At 42.6% G+C, this 22155-nt stretch overlaps 1 protein-coding gene across 1 annotated transcript in view; it reads left to right on the top strand.

Moving 5' to 3' along the window:
• pak1 (p21 protein (Cdc42/Rac)-activated kinase 1) overlaps window positions 1-22155 on the top strand; it is a 243751-nt gene that overhangs the window by 13373 nt on the left and 208223 nt on the right. The gene's annotated exons all lie outside the window — the stretch shown is intronic.

The raw sequence follows: 22155 nt of genomic DNA, 5'->3' as shown, positions 1-22155 counted from the left end.
GAACTCAGGACTTGGTGGCGCTCTCTAATCCGGTTATCGAGACGAATGGCATGCGAGATCAGAGTTTCGAGGTCACTTGGGCATCCGATAGAGGCCAGGCCGTCTTTGATGGGGTCAGACAGACCATGGTGGAAGGCTGAAACTAGGGCAGTCTCATTCCATCCGCTGACTGCTGCGAGCGTCCGGAACGAGATGGTGTAGTCTGCAACGCTTCCTCCTTGCCGGATGGACATGAGCTTTCTGGCTGCGTCTTTACTGATGTCCGCCTGATCGAAGACACGAAGCATCTCCTCCATAAACAGCTTGAAATCAGAGCACTCAGGTCCCTGTCTCTGCCAGATGGCCGTTGCCCAAGCTCGTGCCTTACCAGCTAACAAGGTTATCACAAAGGCAATCTTGCGATTCGTAGTGTAGGTGGTAGGCTGGAGCTCAAAGGTGAGTTGGCACTGGGTAAGGAACTCCCGGCACTTACCGTGCTTGCCGTCATACCTCTGTGGTGCAGGAAGGCTGTTCGCGAGGTGAAGGAGGGAGCGTGGCGGGAGGCACTGGAGCGGGAGCAGATGGTAGAGCAGGAACCGGATCAGGATGAGGAGATGCGGGCAGAGGAGTCAGCTGTGGCAGGGTTTTCCCAATTTGCTGGGGGCAGTACCTCATGGCGAGCAAGGGCCTCACGTTGGCTTGCAAGTGTTCGTCCATGAGAGCTCCGAAGCATATTAAAGCAGCCATAATTCCCTGAAGGTTAGCCGGGTAGACTGTTGAAGACGCCTCTGCTGAGTCGGTCATGACGGAGTCTTTCTGTTAGGGTTTTGCTGGGGATCGAACCCGGGTCGCTGGTGTAGTGATCCAGCAAACCCCCACTAGGCCACCAGGGGAATGACTCAAGTGCAGAGGAGTGAGGCGAAAGTAGAGTAGAAAAACAGTTTATTTACAATATTTACAATCCAAGGCAAAAAGTATAATCCAAACGCTCAGAAGATAACCGGGAAAAAACCAAAAGTTCAAAGTTGAAACAAAGAGCCAAAAACCAGAAAAGAAGAGACAAAAATACAAACGCTCAGAAGATCCAAAAATGGTAAACACAATGTCCAAAAAGTCCAAAAGAAAGCAAAGTACAAAACCACAAAGACACAGGCGAGGAACACGGAACAGAGGTTACTGGAGCTAAACATAACAGCACAAAGACTCCGTCACAAGAGTCTAAACTGAGGAAGTATATATACGCAAACTAAATAGGACACAGGTGACAATGAGGACTAGGCAGGGCACAAGGCACATGGCTGTCAAAACAAAAACACAAAACACAGAGACAGTGGCGGCCTCTAGAGGCCAAAACAAACATGACGATAAGGAAATAACAGCGGCCTCTAGAGGCCAAAACAGTCCCAGTCCTAACAGTCGTTCTACCAAAGAATGGTTAAAGAAGGGTAAAGTTAATGTTTTGGAATGGCCAAGTCAAAGTCCTGACCTTAATCCAATCGAAATGTTGTGGAAGGACCTGAAGCGAGCAGTTCATGTGAGGAAACCCACCAACATCCCAGAGTTGAAGCTGTTCTGTATGGAGGAATGGGCTAAAATTCCTCCAGGCTGGTGTTCAGGACTGATCAACAGTTACCGGAAACGTTTAGTTGCAGTTATTGCTGCACAAGGGATACTGAAAGGGATACTGATGCACCAGATACTGAAAGCAAAGGTTCACATACTTTGGCCACTCACAGATATGTAATATTGGATCATTTTTCCTCAAATAAATAAATAACCAAGTATAATATTTTTGTCTCATTTGTTTTAACTGGGTTCTCTTTATCTACTTTTAGGACTTGTGTGAAAATCTGATGTTTTGGGTCATATTTATGCAGAAATATAGAAAATTCTAAAGGGTTCACAGTTTCAAGCACCACTGTACTTGTTAGATATCCAAGTGAAGTACTCAACATAAATTCATGGTATGAATAAATAGAGAGGGAGGGAGGATAAGGAGTGAAGAGACAGTGAGCGACAAACAGACAGAGGATGAGGAGATGGGAAGGGGAGAGAGAGGGGGAGGAATGAGGAGACAGCAAGAGAGAGAGACGGAGGATGAGGAGATGGTGAGAGACAGGGAGGGAGGGGGAGACAGACAGGATAAGGAGAGAGACAGACAGAGAATGAGGAGATGGGGGGAGAGAGAGACAGACAGAGGATGAGGAGACAGTGATTGTGTGTGTGGGGGGGTGAGGAGACAGTGAGGGAGAGAGACAGACAGAGGAGACAGTGAATGTGTGAGCGAGGGGGGATGAGGAGACTGAGAGAGAGACATACACAGGAGACAGCGAGTGTGTGAGTGAGAGAGAATGGGGATGACAGATAGGATGAGGAGATGGCGAGAGACAGACAGACAGGATGAGGAGGTGGGGGAGGGAGAGAGAATATGAGGAGAGACTGTTGTAGGCTAGTATTATATTATTATAGCTTGTTGTAGGCCTACCACCTCATGTATCGTATAATACTTATGTTTGGGCTTTGTGCTGTGGTTTCATTTTTGTCTTTGTGTTCTTTTATTTTTTTTATTATTCTCCTCAGTGGCCCTGTTAGCTGAAAGTTACGCAACAACCATCATTCCACATCAGCATCTTCAACCTGAGGTAGAGTTCCACAAGATGTGTCGAAGCTACTTATTTCCACATCTCTCCCTTGCTCACTGCTCCACTTCCTGACCCATCCTGGCTTCATTTACTGTGCTTCATAGCCTGTTTAGTTCACATACTCCCAAATGTGTGGACTCCTGACTAGTTAAAGCATATACACAGAGCCATGGCCTCACTTTCGTTTCTAAAATGCCTTGAGACCTCAAGAATGGCATAGGAATAGTTTTAAGCATTAACAATAAATCTAATATAGTAATTTTTATGATTAAAGTTATTCATATAGGTAGTGGTCTGAGTGAATGACCTTGACGTCCGTAACATCACAGCAGGAAATCTATTGGTCTTATCACCATTTCCGCTATACTAAAACACAGAGCTGACTGCAACTCCGATCCTCCATTTTGAGCTAATTTATCGCCATGCCACGTAGATGTGTTTTTGGCTGGTGCAGCAACACGACAGAAGGTGGATTTACGTTGCATTTATGGCCCAAGAATGTTCAAACTACAAAGATATGGATGTGTTTTGCGATAAATTCACGGACACATTGGGCGGCTACAAAGTGGTCTCTCCTCTGCTCTGCACATTTTACTGAAGACTCGGTACGAAACCTCTGATCTGTTGAGGAGCGTTGGCTATAAGCCTGTATTGAAAGAGGGTGCAATTAAATCCCAACAATTAAAGAAAAATAAAACAAGGAAAGGAAAGCTTTTTTATTTTTTAAAGTGAGTTCAGTTGCACCAGTCCTCCTGGAGCGTGAGCTGAGGGTTGTTTGTAAAACCCGGGATGGGGCATATCGCTTGGGCAGTGACCTCCCTGCGGTTGTTGCTAAAACCGGTGACATCCCGTTCCGTCCCGGGTTTTAGTAATTGCCTGAGCCGAGCAGTAATGGCGGAATACACAGTATAGAGAGAATGAGTGTAGCAGTCGTCTTTATATTGCTGGATATTGCTGCCATCTTGCCCTTACGTGGAAGAAGTGAATGAATGGAGAACTGAATGAACAATTGAAAGTCAGATTGTTTTGAAACAATTGGCCACAAGATCAGCCTTCAAGAAGGGAGAACACAGACGGGTATGCTCCGACTCTCATTTGGACAAAAAACAAACAAAAAAAAACGTTTACTTGCATTTAACAAGTATTGTGTGTTTAAGTTATCGGTATAAGATTATTTAATTTGCTTCAGAATGTGATTGTGGCGGCACGGTGGTGTAGTGGTTAGCGCTGTCGCCTCACAGCAAGAAGGTCCTGGGTTCGAGCCCCGAGGCCGGCGAGGGCCTTTCTGTGTGGAGTTTGCATGTTCTCCCCGTGTCCGCGTGGGTTTCCTTCGGGTGCTCCGGTTTCCCCCACAGTCCAAAGACATGCAGGTTAGGTTAACTGGTGACTCTGAATTGACCGTAGGTGTGAATGTGAGTGTGAATGGTTGTCTGTGTCTATGTGTCAGCCCTGTGATGACCTGGCGACTTGTCCAGGGTGTACCCCGCCTTTCGCCCGTAGTCAGCTGGGATAGGCTCCAGCTTGCCTGCGACCCTGTAGAAGGATAAAGCGGCTAGAGATAATGTGATGTGATGTGATTGTCTCAGTTCATCTGATGTATTTAATTAGCCTTTTACGTTTTATCAGTGAAAATGCATGCATGTGCATGCATGTACACGTATGTTGCATAAGTTATAACACCTATCCTGTTTTAATGAGTCAACCCACAATCAGTGAAGTCAAATCAGTCTTACTTGAGCAAGTCAGTAACGGTATTTCTAACTTTCAACATAAATTTTTATTTATATGACTAGTCTATAGCTGTCAAAGGCCTCGGCCTTAAAACCGGTTAACGCAGTGATGTCACAGAGTCAGGCATGGCTAGCTCAGCAGGGCAGCTCGAATGCCAACTTTACAGTCAATTTTAACTCTCAAAAATATATTTTTTGTTCCCATTTATGCAGCATACAAGAGTCAAGGATGGAGATACTATCCACTCAGAAATTTATTTAAAAATAAAGGTTCTGCGTATCTGCTTTAAGCAATAATAACACTGTCGGTATATTGCGCTGTACAGTCAGCAACCAAGCAGGCAGAGGTCAGACATTAGCTCAGTCTCCAATGCCAGAATTTTAGCAATACTAGTGAGTCAGCTATTTAAAAAAAAAAAGGCCCATGATTATGTGAAGAATTGAAGCGTATAGTTAGCTGTGACATCTGTCCTGATCATTTACATCATTCTCAAAATATGACGACTTTCTGACCAGTGAAACATTCAGACTTTTTTTTCATGTGTTCATATTGTGGTTATGAATTTTTTTTTTTCGTGTGTGAGAGTGATCTGTGTTCTTGCTTTTCATTGTGGTGCCATCTTACTTGTCCAGTACCAGTGACTGTAATGACCAGTGACATTTCCATTGAAGATGTATTTTCCAAGATGGTGTCAACTGTGTCTCAAAAACACTCCTCATTAATCACACCAGCGTCAATAGGTCATTCTATTAAACCTGATTTATTCAATAAAGGTGATTTTTACAGGAAGATCGAAATTACAGGAAGACTCTAATTACACATCCCTAAACTGTCTACAAGGGGAAAAAACAATTTACAAGTACAACCCTGATTCCAAAAAAGTTGGGACAAAGTACAAATTGTAAATAAAAACGGAATGCAATAATTTACAAATCTCAAAAACTGATATTGTATTTACAATAGAACATAGACAACATATAAAATGTCGAAAGTGAGACATTTTGAAATTTCATGCCAAATATTGGCTCATTTGAAATTTCATGACAGCAACACATCTCAAAAAAGTTGGGACAGAGGCAATAAGAGGCTGGAAAAGTTAAAGGTACAAAAAAGGAACAGCTGGAGGACCAAATTGCAACTCATTGGCAATAGGTCATTAACATGACTGGGTATAAAAAGAGCATCTTGGAGTGACAGCGGCTCTCAGAAGTAAAGATGGGAAGAGGATCACCAATCCCCCCAATTCAATATCAGAAAGGAGTTCGACAGTGTAAAATTGCAAAGAGTTTGAACGTATCATCTACAGTGCATAATATCATCAAAAGATTCAGAATATCTGGAAGAATCTCTGTGCGTAAGGGTCAAGGCCGGAAAACCATACTGGGTGCCCGTGATCTTTGGGCCCTTAGACGGCACTGCATCAAATATAGGCATACTTCTGTATTGGAAATCACAAAATGGGCTCAGGAATATTTCTAGAGAACATTATCTGTGAACACAATTCACCGTGCCATCCGCCGTTGCCAGCTAAAACTCTATAATTCAAAGAAGAAGCCGTATCTAAACATGATCCAGAAGTGCAGACGTCTTCTCTGGGCCAAGGCTCATTTAAAATGGACTGTGGCAAAGTGGAAAACTGTTCTGTGGTCAGACGAATCAAAATTTGAAGTTCTTTATGGAAATCGGGGACGCCGTGTCATTCGGACTAAAGAGGAGAAGGACGACCCAAGTTGTTATCAGCGCTCAGTTCAGAAGCCTGCATCTCTGATGGTATGGGGTTGCATTAGTGCGTGTGGCATGGGCAGCTTACACATCTGGAAAGACACCATCAATGCTGAAAGGTATATCCAGGTTCTAGAGCAACATATGCTCCCATCCAAACGACATCTCTTTCAGGGAAGACCTTGCATTTTCCAACATGACAATGCCAAACCACATACTGCATCAATTACAGCATCATGGCTGCGTAGAAGAAGGGTCCGGATACTGAACTGGCCAGCCTGCAGTCCAGATCTTTCACCCATAGAAAACATTTGGCGCATCATAAAGCGGAAGATACGACAAAAAAGACCTAAGACAGTTGAGCAACTAGAATCCTACATTAGACAAGAATGGGTTAACATTCCTATCCCTAAACTTGAGCAACTTGTCTCCTCAGTCCCCAGACGTTTACAGACTGTTGTAAAGAGAAAAGGGGATGTCTCACAGTGGTAAACATGGCCTTGTCCCAACTTTTTTGAGATGTTGTTGTCATGAAATTTAAAATCACCTAATTTTTCTCTTTAAATGATACATTTTCTCAGTTTAAACATTTGATATGTCATCTATGTTCTATTCTGAATAAAATATGGAATTTTGAAACTTCCACATCATTACATTCCGTTTTTATTTACAATTTGTACTTTGTCCCAACTTTTTTGGAATCGGGGTTGTACAAGTGTGGAGAGAAAGACTATTGGTGCTGGTTGAAACGTCCACTTATCCTTTTGAGCATTGATCGCGGAAGCAATTATGCACTTTGCGATTTCAAAATACACTTTGAACACAGACGCCTCTTCTTTTGTAAGCAACAGGCTAGCCACTTAACTGTGATTATTCCTCAAAACAGCGTACTGTATAACAAATGTTCTAGATTTAACAAGAGAAGCATATGTTTCTATGTTGAGTGATCTAAAGCAAATGTTTATATTTTCTTCGTTTCTGGTCGGAGGTTGGGAATTACGAGTTACAATCTCCTAGTCAAATGCAGCATTGTGTAGAAGAGTTATTACATGCTGTATTGACTGCTTTCACATACCCATAATGCTTTGCGCCTTGGGGGGTAACCAGGAGCTATATTTGTTTACTAAGTCAGCTAAGAGCAATTCCAGCGTTATGGACGTGACACTTGAACTCAAAATGGCAACAAATGACCCAGTGCATGTTTTATTGTCTCCCAGTATTTAAACAGGTGTTGCATATTTTAAGGCTGTACCATACTGGAGAAGTGATAGAACAAGAACAATTCCCATAGTACATCTAGGGCATGCCAGAAAATGCCAATAAAAGATGCGTTATGGATGTGACAGAAAAAGTATCACTTTTCTTGGGTGACTGTACATTTTTATCAAACTCTGTGAAATTGTAAACCTAATGTCGAACTGGAGATATCCATTTGATAGAGGGGTCCAAGGTGAATATTAAAAAATCTTTGTTTAAAATATTTTGTATTTCATGCAGAGTTTCGGAAGGAAAAGTCAGCGTTATGGATGTGACGAAATTCCGTTATGGATGTGACGCGTCTGATATAGACATGGCATATGTTTAGAAAATCAGCAATTTAACCACCATAACCCTTTGAAAAACTCTCTAAATATCAGCTAAAACTATCAAAGTTCTTAAATAATATTTAGGATGGCTATTGTTTTGTGGATTTTAGCATACATTTCTGTGGCTTGTGGCAATAATATAGAATTGTACATGATCAAAGTTGATTTTAGCTTGGGTTTTACATTATAAGAAAGAAAGACTGACCGTGACATATTAGGTGATCAAAATGTGACAAATTGGTTCAACTTATTCACATCTGTAAAATACAGGCCTAGGTGATATCTCTGGGAGTGATTTTGATGTATTACATGTTGCTTTATTTTTGCATGGTGAGGTTGACGTTTACATGGAATTGCCCATAACCTTGGTCATTTCTTCGAATTCATATTGGGGGGAAAATGACTTTTCCTGATTTAAAGTTTTATAGAATACCTAAAGAAGCTAAGCGTTGAAATGCGTGGTTAGACGGAATTCGCGGTCAAAATTTTACACCGACAGACAGCACGCGACTGTGTTCTGCACACTTCAGTGGTGGAGTAAAGTCTGCTGATCCACGTCACAAAGTCTACAACCCCTGTCTTTATGTTTAGTCATAAGTATGAAAACCGAAAAACAAGAGTAAGTCAAAGAACTGAAAGGACAACTTTATTGAAGGATCAACTCCCAAAACAAAGTGCAAACGATGCACATGTACTTCCCCTTTTAGGGTTTATATAGGTAGATTGAATGTAGTATTTGACCCTGTAGTCCTAACAGCTTCCTCTAACAGCCCAAAGATTATTGTAATCTGGTAGCATATGAGCTCTAGGAAAATCAGAGTGAAGGAAATCAAAATCAACTTAAACTTAAATTTGACAGTTCTGCTGTGTCTAGAGCAGGGGTGTTCAAATTGATCCATAAAGGGCCGTGTGGCTGCAGGTTTTCATTCCAGCCATGCAGCAGCACCCTGATTTGGCTTATTCAATCAACTAACACACCCACCCTTTAATCAAGGGTGGGTGTGGCTGCAAGTATTTGACTGTGTGAAGACCGTTCAGTTGATTGAATGAGCCAAGTCAGGTGTGCTGCTGCATGGCTGGAATGAAAACCTGCAGCCACACGGCCCTTTATGGATCAATTTGAACACCCCTGGTCTAGAGTACTTACTTGACTGAGTGAATTCTTTGCTTGTGTTCCCATGCATGAAGCATTATGTATTTTCTTACAGCTTTCTCATTGTAACCAGCACCCAGCAAAAATGATTTCACTGTGGATTCTTGATCAGTGTCGATCTTTCAAAGCTCTTCTGCCAATTTTTTAACTTCTGCAGGTAAGTAATTGTTGGAACACCCGTGTTGACAGACGAAGAAGGCTGCTGACTGTCACCCGAAGTAGAGATGTTCAAAGCATTCGATGCGATATTTACAAGTGCTTTTTTACCGATTGATTTCTCGAAGTCCATAGAAAAGACTTTGCAGATTTCTTTAAGCTTTGGTTTAGTTAGTTTTGACACTTCTTTTGAAGGTTTTAGGGAGAATTAAATTTGAAAGATTACTGTCTGTGTGCGACAGCATGTTGTTTTAGTTTGTTTGTGTATATTTTGGTTACCCCCCCCCAAGGCGCAAAGCATTATGGGTAATGTGAATGTAGTCAATTACAATGAACCATGGGCAGAGCATTTTATCTGAGACTACTAGTAGAGTAGCTACAGATTGTACATATTTAGCATTCCTTGTGCTTTTTGTAAGGCTCTAGACATGTTTTTCCTGCTTATTAACTGTCTACTGAATGTTATTTTGTTACATGGGTTTGTTGAATATTCTGATTGGTCATTTACAGCATTCTACTATCAGCTATTTTTGAAAACCAGGACATTGCTATGGACACAGTTCTGATCATAGACTCTGGCGGACCATGTCCGGTCCTGTCGATCTGCAGGAAGACGTCCAGTAAATTTTGTTGCTTTAATAATTCTGTGGCGTTAATAATAATGTCAACTCATTATGATACCCTGTGGACAAAAATCGTTACTCCTTCAGAAAACACCATCAATGGAAATATTCAGTTTAACATTAATTTATAATGCTAAGTACGCTAATCTTAAGAAGGCTACAGAGTTTGTTGCTATGGACCAAGTTCCAAATGTAGAATGCAGACTTTTTTTTTTATGGAAGCAATGAAATTGTGTTTAAATCGATATTTATTATCAGCTTGTTGATTTTCTTTAGTAAGTAGCGTGTAATGACCAGGATAATGTACAGCAAAAAGGTCATTATTGTGAATAAACCTGACAGGGTGATGCAGGTGCCTGATACAAACACAGAATATTGATTTAAAATTGGTTTTATTGTTTTTGCTAATGATGTGGTCTGTAGCAATGGTCCGTTATACCGAAATAAGACCGTAGAATGCCATACTTGACCATTCAGATTAGAGTATTCAATAAAGCTGTGTAATAATAACTACTTAATAACTAAGCACAAGGTCTTTACGGGAAAATATCAGACCGAGGTCTTGACAGTACGGACTGAGCTGTAGGTGAGGTCCGTACAAAAAGACCAAGGTTTGATATTTTCCCGTAAAGACCAAGCAAGCGAGGTAATAAGGAGTTTATTATGCCTTTTTTATTTCTAAGATTAAAATAGACGGTCATTATAATGAGGTGTGATGCTGCTTTCAGTCACATCATATTTGTAAGGAGTACCAAAAAATATAAAAACACCTGGATGCATCCTTGCTCAAAACAATGGCATATATTAGACTATGTCATTGTTCACCCAAGGGATAGGAGAGACGTACTCATCACTCGCTGCATGAGAGGAGCAACATGCTGGTCAGATCACCACTTGGTCCACAGCAAGATGAACATCAGACTTGACTGCAAACAGCAACCAGCTAGGCAGAAGCCCCCCCAAGAAGCTGAACATCTGTCATCTTCCTGTTATGAAGCAAGAGCTGCAGCAAATAATCCAAGGGTCCCTTCCTGAATGTCCTGCACCAAATGATGTGGAAGAGGAATGGAGTACTCTCTGAGATGTTGTTTATGCAGCTGTAACTGATGCCCTTGGCCTTGCGCAGCGTAGTCACAAGGACTGGTTTGATGAAAATGACACAGAGATCAGTAAGTTCCTGGACACATTGCACAAGAGACACCAAAAGTACATCTCGGACAGAGACTGCAGAAGGAAAAAGGATTGGTACCAGCAAACCAAGCAACTTGTGTAGAAAAGGCTATGTGAGATGAAGAATGCCTGGTGGAAGAGGAAGTCTGAAGAGCTACAAGCTGTAGCAGATGCCCAAAACATTAAGACCTTCCATGATGGTCTCAGAGCTGTATACGGGCCCAAAAACACAGACGCCATCCCAGTACAAACTGCGGACAAATCAACCCTCTTGACTGCCAAAAAGGATGTACTTGCCTGCTTGGCAGAACATTTCAATGCCCTCCTCAATAGGGAATCTACTATTTTTGATGAGGCCATCACAACTCTCCCACAGTTACCAGTAAATGACTCATTAGCTACCCTTCCTAGTGAAGCTGAGACCCAGAAGGCCCTGAAACAGATTGCGTCTGGAAAAGCACCAGGACCAGATGGTATTCAGGCTGACCTCTACAAAGCTGGAGAAGTGCTGGAAAGTACACTGACCACTCTGTTTCAGTTGATGTGGAAGACAGGTCAAGTCCCTCAAGACTTCAAAGACGCATCAGTTGTTCACATCTACAAGAAAAAGGGAGACAAATCATCCTGCGACAACCATCAAGGAATCTCGCTCCTTTGCATAGCAGGAAAGATTCTTGCCTGCGTCATACTGAACAGACTTATTGACCATATCTCAGGCACCATTATCCCAGAAGCTCAATGTGGTTTCCACTCAGGCAGGGGAACATGTGACATGGTTTTTGCTGTCCGCCAGATGCAGGAAAAGTGTTGAGAGCAAAACAGAGTTTCACATGTAGGTGCAATTGGTAATTAAGTGATCAACCTCATTAAATCAGTCTCATTAAATCATTAGATCAGTCTCATTAAATAATACCATTAATTTTGGTGCTTAATAATAAATTACCAAACAGCTAAATTATGGTATATTCCAAATTATTATGATCTCTTACCATATTACATAACTCATATGTACCTTGGAATTCTTTTGAGATTGGGCGACTTCAAGTATATTAGGCACAACAAATAAACACAATTTCAATAATAATTGAATTTATTATAACAAAGATAAAAATGAATAATAGCAGTTGAAATCTTCAGCAAACAATGAGATGTGTATATATATGTGTGTGTGTTGTGGTGAAGACAAAAGATTAGCTTTGTGTTGTTAGCTAAGACAAGGGAATGCTAGCTAAGATGTGTGTGTGTGTGTGTGTGTGTGAGGCCTTGTGACCACGTGTTTCTAAGTAAAACAAGAGAGTTAGCTTTGGTTGCTAATTGAGATGTGTTTGTGTGTGTGAGGCCTTGTGACCACGTGTTTCTAAGTAAAACAAGAAAGTTAGCTTTGGTTGCTAATTGAGATGAAATAATTAGCCGTGTGTATGGCTAGCTAAGGCCCAAGAATCCTACCTCGTGGAGTTAAGACAAAAGGTGTGTATGTGAGTGTGGAGGAGGGCCGCCACGTGTTCCCTTGAGACGATACAATTAGCCCTGGATGCTAATGAGACAAAAGAATTAGCCGTAGGCTAATTTCACTAGCTTATAACATTACTAAATCCACTGAAATCTTGATGTCAAAATGTGTAATAATGAAATTAAAGTGTTAGACAGGAATAGAGCATGCACAGCCTATCTATTAAACAATTGAGAGGACAAAAGTAGAACAATAATTAATTCAACACCCTAAGTGTTTACAGTGTACACAATTAACTGTTCCTGAGTTCAAATTCACACTACTTCAAAAAGCTAATTCCTAAGACTAGGTTTTGCCCAAATGCCCGTCTCTTACTTCAGTATCTTGCCTCTATCGGAGGATTATGAAAAGATGTTCCGAGACTTTTGGAATTTCACCGTTGTGAAGGCCTCCGTGAAGCACAGAGAATTTCTTGGTCCAACGCGTGGTTGCTCGTGATGAAAAGAGAGTCTCTGATCAGACAATGTGTACAGCGCTTCAATTAGAAGGATCCGGTCGCTTCTAACTTTAACTGCTTGGGCTGCAGTCGTACGTACTTATAAGGAACAAATGAAACCGGTTATATTCAATCCGAGTCAAAATTGCGCGATTCTAGACTTTACCGTGGCCAAAGGTAAGTAAAAGAAAAGCGCGAAACACTAATTCTTGACAAAAAAGACGTCTTTATCTGGTTTGCTCTGCCAAGCGAATCTCTTTGTGCCTGCAGACAGCTGCTCCAGACGGAAAAGAGGAGGAGCGGAAACGTGTTCAGTTACTTATGGCTTCACAGAGGATGTGACGTTGGTGATCCCGCCCCGGCGTGACGCAGGTCAACGCGGAAGCTGGTTGATGGGATTTGTAGTTCTTAGACGGACTGTGATTGAGTCACTTATGGGCTCATGGAGGAAGTGACGTAGGTGATCCCGTCCAGGCGTGACGTAGGTCAACGCGGAAGTTGGTTGGTGGGATCTGTAGTTTTTAAAGAGAGACGGGCTGTTGTACCTACAACATGGTGTTTGTTGATCTGACTAAGGCATTTGATTCAGTAAACAGGAATGGTTTGTGGAAGGTTCTCCGTAAATTTGAATGCCCAGAGAGCCTCATCCAACTCATTGCATCATTTCATGATGGCATGCAAGCCAGAGTACAGGAAAATGCTGACATCTCGGACCCGTTCCCAGTGGAAAATGGTGTAAAACAGGGCTGTGTCTTGGCCCCCATCCTGTTCTCAATCTGCTTTGTGGCAATGTTGATTGACGCCTTCAGGGACTGTTACAGGGGCATCTACATCCAGTTTCGCACAGATGGCAAGCTTTTTAACTTAAGAATGCTCAAGGCCAGGTCAAAAGTGTTCAAGACACTCCTACAAGAGTTTCTGTTTGCCAACGACTGTGCCCTTGCTGCTCATACACATGAGGACATACAGTGCACAACAGACAGATTTGCAGTCGCCTGCAAACGATTTGGATTCACAGTCAACCTCAGCAAAACGGAGTCCATGTACCAAGCAGCACCTGTGCAACACATACATGCCATACCTCCTCCTGTGATTTAAGATTGACAGATTCTGTTACCTGGGAAGTACGATCTGCAGCAATGGATCTCTCAATGCAGAAGTGGCGCTGCGCATCGCTAAAGCAAGCCAGGCCTTTGGCAGACTTAACAACAGACTCTGGAATGACAAAGGCATCAAGCTCAGCACAAAAGTAGCCACCTACAGAGCTGTTATTTTGAACACCTTACTGTACTGCTAAGAGCCCTGGACAACCTACTGTCACCACATCCAGCTGCTCGAACAGTTCCATCAGAGATGCCTGTGAAAAATCACGAGCATAAGATGGCAAGACAAGGTCTCCAACCTGGAGGTCCTGGAGAGATGTGGACTGCCCTGCATAGAAAGCCTGGTAGTTTAGCGCCAGCTGCATTGGACAGGACACGTTGTCTGCATGGAAGACTCCACGATGATGTATGGTCAGCTGAAACAGGGACACTGAAATCCTGGAAGACCATGCAAACGCTACAAGGATACCCTGAAGACAAGCCTCAAAGCCTATGACCTAGACATTGACTCTTGGGAATACCATGCTCTTGACCACCTGCACTGGAGGCAGTTGTGCTCTATGGGCATCAGAGCTTTTGAACAAAAAAGAACACCTGGCCATAAAGGAGAAACGAGAGTGGTGCAAGCAAGGCGCGCCCCCCACAGATGTCTTCCTCTGCAACACCTGTGGGAAATGCTGTGCGTCAAGAATTGGACTCTACTCCCACATGTGGACTCACATGAGCAAATAGCCTGATTTGCCTACTCATCCGTTGACCCGACGGGAGACTCCATCAATAATTAAGCACAAGGTCTTTACGGGAAAATATCAGACCGAGGTCTTGACAGTATGGACTGAGCCATAGGTGAGGTCTGTACAAAAAGACCAAGCTCTGATATTTTCCCGTAAAGATCAAGCAAGCAAGGGTAATAAGGAGTTTATTATGGCTTTATTTTTATTTTAAGAAGAAACCTTTATTTGTCACATGCACACTTCAAGCACAGTGAAATTCATCCTCTGCATTTAACCCATCTGAAGCAGTGAACACACGCACACACCCAGAGCAGTGGGCAGCCACACTAGAGTGCCCGGGGAGCAGTCAGGGGTTGGGTACCTTGCTCAAGGGCACTTCAGCCCAAGGCCGCCCCACATTAACCTAACTGCATGTCTTTGGATTGTGGGGGAAACCGGAGCACCTGGAGGAAACCCAGGCAGACATGGGGAGAACATGCAAACTCCACACAGAAAGGCCCTCGCTGGCCACTGAGTTTGAAGGCCACTGGGTTCGAAAATTTTTTTAAATTAAAAAGTTTAAGATTAAAATAGATGGTCATTATAATAAGGCATGATGCTGCTTTCAGTCACATCATATTTGTAACGTAACTGAGTCATGCATGCAGAGTAAATGGCTAGCGGTTTCAAAACTGAATTTCTGTTAGTGGTTTCTAAATGCTCTTCGTTGCTCATTTCTTGAATAACTCAGTGACCTTGTTTGTGTTTTGGCTGTTTTTGATTCTGTTTTGATTTCCAATTAACCTTATTATTATTATTATTTTTTTGCAATATTGAAAGCTGGTGCCTTGGAAAGAATGTCCGTAATTGCCCACGGGCATTATGGGAAAATACTGCTTGCCAAGGAACCAATCACAGCGCACGATTTTACTGGAAGTAGCTCGTGCCATATATGAAATAAACCCCTTCATGCTGCATCACTCTCGGGGGGATTTGTTTCAAAATAATGATCAGCTGGCTGTACTTTATTGCTTACATAAATTTTGGCTTTGGATATATCATCATTCTACCATTCGTGTCATTGAATTCTCGAATCTGTCCAGGTGTTGATTTATTTACATTTGTTTTCAGCAGTATTTAGCAAATATCAGCTGTAATTCAAATCCCAGGTTTATATTAATCTGTAAATGCATAATTTCTATAGTAACAACTAAATTCATGGACCTGTGTGTCAGACGCTTCGTAGAATCGAAGTCTGATAATAAGCTAATGAAACAACACTATATTTAACAAGTGTTTGTTGATATGGTGAAGTTTTCTGTAAAAACATGTTTACTTCACATTTATGGAAGGAGTCTCTAGTGTCAATGCTTTGTAACAGGCAGTAAGTTTTCAATCTTGGGAAAGTCTTCAGGACAGATGACAGTGCAACTTTGTGGTTTCTCAGCAACATCACAAGCTGCATTGTTTGTGTCTTGGAAAAAGAGAGGCTGATGAGGGAACAACTGTTTATCAATGCTGTAATGTAAACAATAATGGGAGCTCATTTGTTTTGAGGACATTCCATAACAGTCTTTATTTAATTGTGTTAATTTTGTGCTCTTTTATATATTTAATTAGTACCCGGGCTATGGGCATATTTGTGCAGTGTGTTGAAGTGTATTATTGAAGTGAAGTGTATTGAGGATGGCGATCCACTAATAGTTCTACAGTATGAATTGTAGGCAATGTGTGCATCTTGTAACCAAGTTGTTTCTAACCTTTAAGCCCCTATTCATTATCAGAAGTGTATAAGGGATCTGAGAGGGCTATTAGTCGACACTTCCACTTAACACAGCTTCACCCTGCGTTCACATAAACAAATGAAAGTCCAGTTCTGTTGTGACCAATTTCCTTGTAGCTGTTCACTATATAGTGTAATTGACTACTTACTTACTTTTGGTAAGATGGCGGCGCACAGTGGTGCAGCAGCTTCTCGGCTCCCGGTTAGCGTACACGGACTGGCGGGTCTTCAGGGAAGCTGCTACCACCAGTGAAGGTGTAGATCTGGAGGAGTACACCTTGGCCGTCTCTGGCTTCATCCAGAAATGCATCAATGGTATCATCACCATCACCAAGAACATCACCATACGTCCCAACCAGAAGCCGTGGATGAATGGCTTCTCCTGAGAGCACATGACACAGCTTTCAGGTCTGGAGATGCACTGGCACTGAGAGCGGTGAGGAGGGACCTCCAAGCGGGTGTGACACGGGCAAAAAGAGCATATGCTGACAAAATCCAGGGCCACTTTGCATCCAACGACCCTTGGAGCATGTGGCAGGGCATAAAGGCAGTCGCAGGCTACAACAGGAAGAACGCTGAGTGTCCTTGGGACCCATCCCTGCCAGACGCCCTCAACGCCTTCTATGCCTGTTTTGAACCCGCTGACCCCCCCCCACCACCACCAGGCTCACTATCCCAGAGGGTGAGCTACCATCATTCAGCGTGTCAGCAGACAACGTGAGGAGGACTCAGCAGTGCGTTAACCCCCGCAAGGCAGCAGGACAACATCCCGGGAAGGGTCCTGAATGCCTGCGCACATGAGCTCACTGAGGTGTGGACAGACATCTTTAACACCTCCCTCTCCCAGGCTGTGGTGCCAGTGTGTCTGAAGACACGTTCCATCGTTCCAGTGCCCAAGTGTGCAGCAGTGAGGAGCATTATCGACTCTCGACTGGTGGCTCTCACCCCGATAGTCATGAAATGCTTCCAATGCCTGGTCATGGACCACATTAAGGAGAAGGTGGACATAAATGTGGACCCAGACCAGTACGCGTACAGGGGGAACAGGTCTGTAGAGAATGCCATCTCATCCGTCGTCCACTCTGCTCTCACCCACCTGGAGAGCAGAGACACCTATGTGAGGCTGCTTTTCCTGGAGTTTAGCTCGGCGTTCAACACGATCGACCCGCAGACTTTGTCAACAAACTGCTGCTGTTTGGATTACCACCATCCCTCTGCAACTGGGTACTGGATTTCCTGACACACAGGCCACAGACAGTGAGGATCTATGGCGTCTCTTTTTCTACCATCATCCTCAACACCGGCTCCCCCCAGGGTTGCGTCCTCAGCCTCCTGCTCTACACTCTGCTCACATATGACTGCTCTGCTAAACATCTGGGCAGTCATATTGTGAAGTTCGTGGACGACGTGGTGGTGGTGGGACAGATATCCCATGGCGACGAGTCAGTGTACAGACAGGAGGTGGAGGACCTGGTGGACTGGTGCAGGGACAACAGTCTCTGCATCAATGTGGGGAAGATGGTTGTGGACTTCAGGAGAGGTGACCATGCCCCCTCCCCCCTCTACATCGGAGGAGAAGCTGTAGAGATGGTCCACAGTATCGAGTACCTGGGGGTCTACATTTCTAGTGACTTGAAGTGGACCACAAACGCAGCCAGCGTGGTCAAGAAGGCCCACCAACGCCTCTACTTTTTGAGGAGGCTAAGGCAGGCCGGACTGAGCCCTGCGGTCCTGGGAGCCTTCTACAGGTGTGTGGTGGAGAGCACACTGACCACCTCTATCACCTTCTGGTATGAAAACTGCTCGGCTGTGGACGGAAAGGCTCTGCAGAGGGTGGTGCGCACAGCACAGATGATCACCCGTTGCAGCCTGCCATCCATAGAAGACAACAGCCGGTGCAGGAGCAGAGTGGCCTGTATCATGGGTGACTCCACCCACCCAGCACACAGACCATTCAGCCTCCTCTCCTCAGAAAAAAAGACTCTGCAGCATCAGGGCCAAAACATCAAGGCTCCAGCTCAGCTTCTTCCCAGAAGCTGTGAGACTAATGAACACTAAGCCTAAGCTCTGATGCTGCCTCCCCACTCCCCTCATTTTGCATTTTTGCACATGTTGAAGTTTTTACTGTTCACTTTTTTTAATCATGGTTGCACTATTTATTTATTTATTTTTATTTTTTTTCCCTATTCTATTTTTATATTTATTTTTAATTTTAATTCTTCTATTTATATATGCTGCTGGCCCTGAGGCACAAATTTTGTTTACATGTGAAACATGCAAATGACAATAAAGAACCTTGACCTGTTCTGATCGGAAATACTAGCCAAGATCTATACAGCCTACTGTATTCTATGTTTATATACATAATAAAGAGATTGTCACATTTATGTATGACGTAGTTGAACAGGAAGCCCAAAAATGCCTAGATATGTGAAAAACTGTGATGAAATGTGTGTTTTTGAATGAAAAGTGACGTACGCTATGGAAGGTCACATGTTTTGAGTTTATATTAGCACACTTATTTCAATACATTATCGTTTCTGTAGTAACTGCTAATTCAAGGAACTAAAGCTAATTATAAACAGATTTATGTCAACGTAGCGAAACTTTCTGCAGATAGATGGAGTCCATGGGAAAGTCTTCAGGACAGAGAAATTTGGACTTTATGGTTTCTCTGTAACATGACAAGCTGTATATTTTATTTCTTATTCAAGAGAGGAGGAAAAAGAGGGGTGTTGCAGCATTGATGTTAATAGCTGCTACAACATCAGCGGTAACAAGAACTTTCAACATAAGCATAAACGGATTAAAAACTATGATGTCGTTCTTTAATGAATAAAATTGCTGTGGTGTACAAGGAGTAAACACTTCGGGTTGTGGTCCTATAGGAAAATAATCAACGTTGGGGTGATGACTATGCTTCACAGCGGACGATGTTGTTGATTATTTTCCTATAACAGCATGCTGTATCTTCTTTATATGCTACTTGATTGAGGAAGCTGAAGATCCTGGTTAAGCAAAGCATTTACAAGACATGCAGTTTGGAAATGTTTCCCTTGCTCCAAGCTGCTAATGGAAGTAATTTTAGTTTTTCACAGAACATTTGTCTATAGTTCAGGATGGTTGAGAGAGCTGTGGGCAGAGCTCCAGTCTTCCTGATGACCATTTAGAGCACCCGCAGGCCCTGGTGTCTTTTATGTCTCCAGTCTACAATGCCCACTCTGATTTTATTTTCAGAATAACAAAAGATCTATGGATAATAAGAACACCATGTTTAGTTGTAATAGTATAATAACTAGATCAAATGTGTGTATTGTGTAGTTGTAGTGCACTTAACATTAGGTCATTCTGACATTCTAACCATCTAAAGTTTTATAGCATGGGGTGAGTTTGTATTTCACAGCAAATGAAAGCCGTTCAGCCTGATGAGAGGACGAGACCTGGCTATCTTGTTAGATCAGGGTTGTAGCGGCACAGAGTGGACTTTGAGCTGTAAGTCGTCAGCGTTATCCTGATTGAGTGCCAGAATCCGATCAGGAAGTAGAAAAGCTAATCAGGAGAACCTGCAAGATGATTGTAATATCCCTGACACATGATCGGATATCACTGTTAATACTAGAGAAATGAACAGGAGGATCTTTTGACATACAGTACCAGTCAAAAGTTTGGACACCCCTTCTAATTCAATGTTTTTTCTTTTTTATTAATTAAGACACTTCATGTCTTAAAGTAATGATGGATGTTTTCTCTTTACTTAGGCTACATCCACACGACAACGGCAACGAGATGTTATTTAAAAATATATCGCGTCCAAATGGGCAACAATCAGTAAAATATCAGCTCCATATGGCAACGCAACGCTTGCTGAAAACGATGCAATACACATGCCACACCTCTAGGGGCGCTGTAAGACAGTCCCTTCGGAGACACCAGAACAATAGAAGTAGTAAGGACGCATGCGCATAAACTATTATGCGCGAGACTTCATATTAGCCACAAAGTCAGGAAAATCTGTTTGTAAAATTACATTATAATGACCAAATACAATGAAAAGTATTTTTCCAGTCTCACCTGTGAAAGGTAATCCCATGTGATCTCGTTTGGACAGCAAACCTGTTGGTAAAGTTAAACGCAGCTAATCTTTATTCTCCGCTTTGACCTCTCCAAAATGGCGGCGAGGATGACACATGATTCTACGCGGAAGGCGGCGTCTTTTATGGTCCGGAATAAATTGAATGATACACGTTGATGGATTAATTTGCTGTTTCTCACCTGTGAAAGGTAATCCCATATGATCTCGTTTGGACGGTAAACCTGTTGGTACAGTTAAACGCAGCTAATCTTTATTCTCCGCTTTGACCTCTCCAATATGGCGGCGAGGATGACGTATGATTCTACGCGGAAGGCAGCGTCTTTAATGGTCCGGAATAAATTGGATTAATTTGCTCCTCTACGCCCTTTTTGAGGAATGTATTGTCGGACTTAAATCAACATCTGAAGAGGTGAGATCGCTCCTTTTTTCCCCTATTTTTGCTGGCGGGATTGCACCATTACACAAATAATCACAGTGAAAATATTTTGTAAGCGCGTTTCATGAACCAAGTTATAGGATTTGTTGACAACTCGCATCGCAATGAGAAGATCATTGGCACTACTGGTGTTAAGAATCAGACCATTTCATAAATGAATATTTTGCTGTAGAGCTGCAGTGTTTGTACAATTGCATGTTTTTGCTTCACTATTACTGTCACTATTCTGCTTCTTGCATTACTACTGTGAACTAACACTGAACATAATAATAATAATAATAATATCCAAGCTCGTGTTTCACTCTCACTAGTGCTCTGTAAGGCTTTTTCCTGGTGATATTCGTTACACTTCTACCTGGCGTGAAGCACTCACAGTCATGTGGTTGTGACGTCATCGTAAACAAATCCGTTCTACTCATCCAGACGACTTCACAACGGCAACGTTGCCAGATCTTTCCACTCTGGAACCCGTTCTCAAAAAGACTGCGTTTTGGGCACCCAAAACGCCGGTGCCGTGTGGACGCCAGGCCTAAACGATAAGCAATTGTATCGGAGTCACCTGAATCCGTTGCCGTGTGGACAGGGCCTTAGTTGAGCAGTTCTTGACACATGGATTGCTACAGTTGTGGAATAGGGCTATTTATTGTATTGTGATTTATTATTTACTGTTTGATGCTAAATGCATTAAGAAGGCAAGAAATTGCACCAATTACCTTTTGATGAGGCACACCTGTTAATTGAAAAGCATTCCAGGTGACTACCTCATGAAGCTGGTTAAGATAATGCTAATAGTGTGCAAAGCATCAGCAAGGTAAATGGTGGCTACTTTTGAAGAATCTAAAATATGAAACTTACTATTTTTTAACACTTCTGTTTACCACATACTTCCATATATGTTCAATGTTATTTCTCAGTTTTGATGTCTTCAGTATTGTTCTACAATGTAGAAAATAGTCAAAATACAGAAAAACCTCTGAGTAAGTAGGGGTGTCCAATAGGGTTGTCCCAATCCGATATTAGGATCGGATCAGCCGCCGATATCAGCAAAAAATGCGCATCGGGATCGGATCGGCAGGCGCGGAAAAATTCCGATCCAGACTCCCGATCCATTTTTAAAAAAAAGTCTGCTCCGGGTTTTCCAGCGCACCGATTTAGATAATCCATTCCAGTTTTTTGCTCTGGTTTCCCCAAAATCCGGTCCGCATTTTCCAGCACACCTTCAGCACCAGCATTAGCGTCTTACAATTTACCTCAGTGGCATCTTCTACATTATCACGGCGATGTAAATTTAGCAGTAGTTTAACGGTAAAGATGTCAGC

Source organism: Neoarius graeffei, chromosome 6 (assembly GCF_027579695.1).
Source record: "Neoarius graeffei isolate fNeoGra1 chromosome 6, fNeoGra1.pri, whole genome shotgun sequence".
NCBI classification, from domain to species: Eukaryota; Metazoa; Chordata; class Actinopteri; order Siluriformes; family Ariidae; genus Neoarius; species Neoarius graeffei.
The sequence above is the reverse complement of the archived record's forward strand: the minus strand, read 5'-3'. Positions and strand labels throughout refer to the sequence as shown.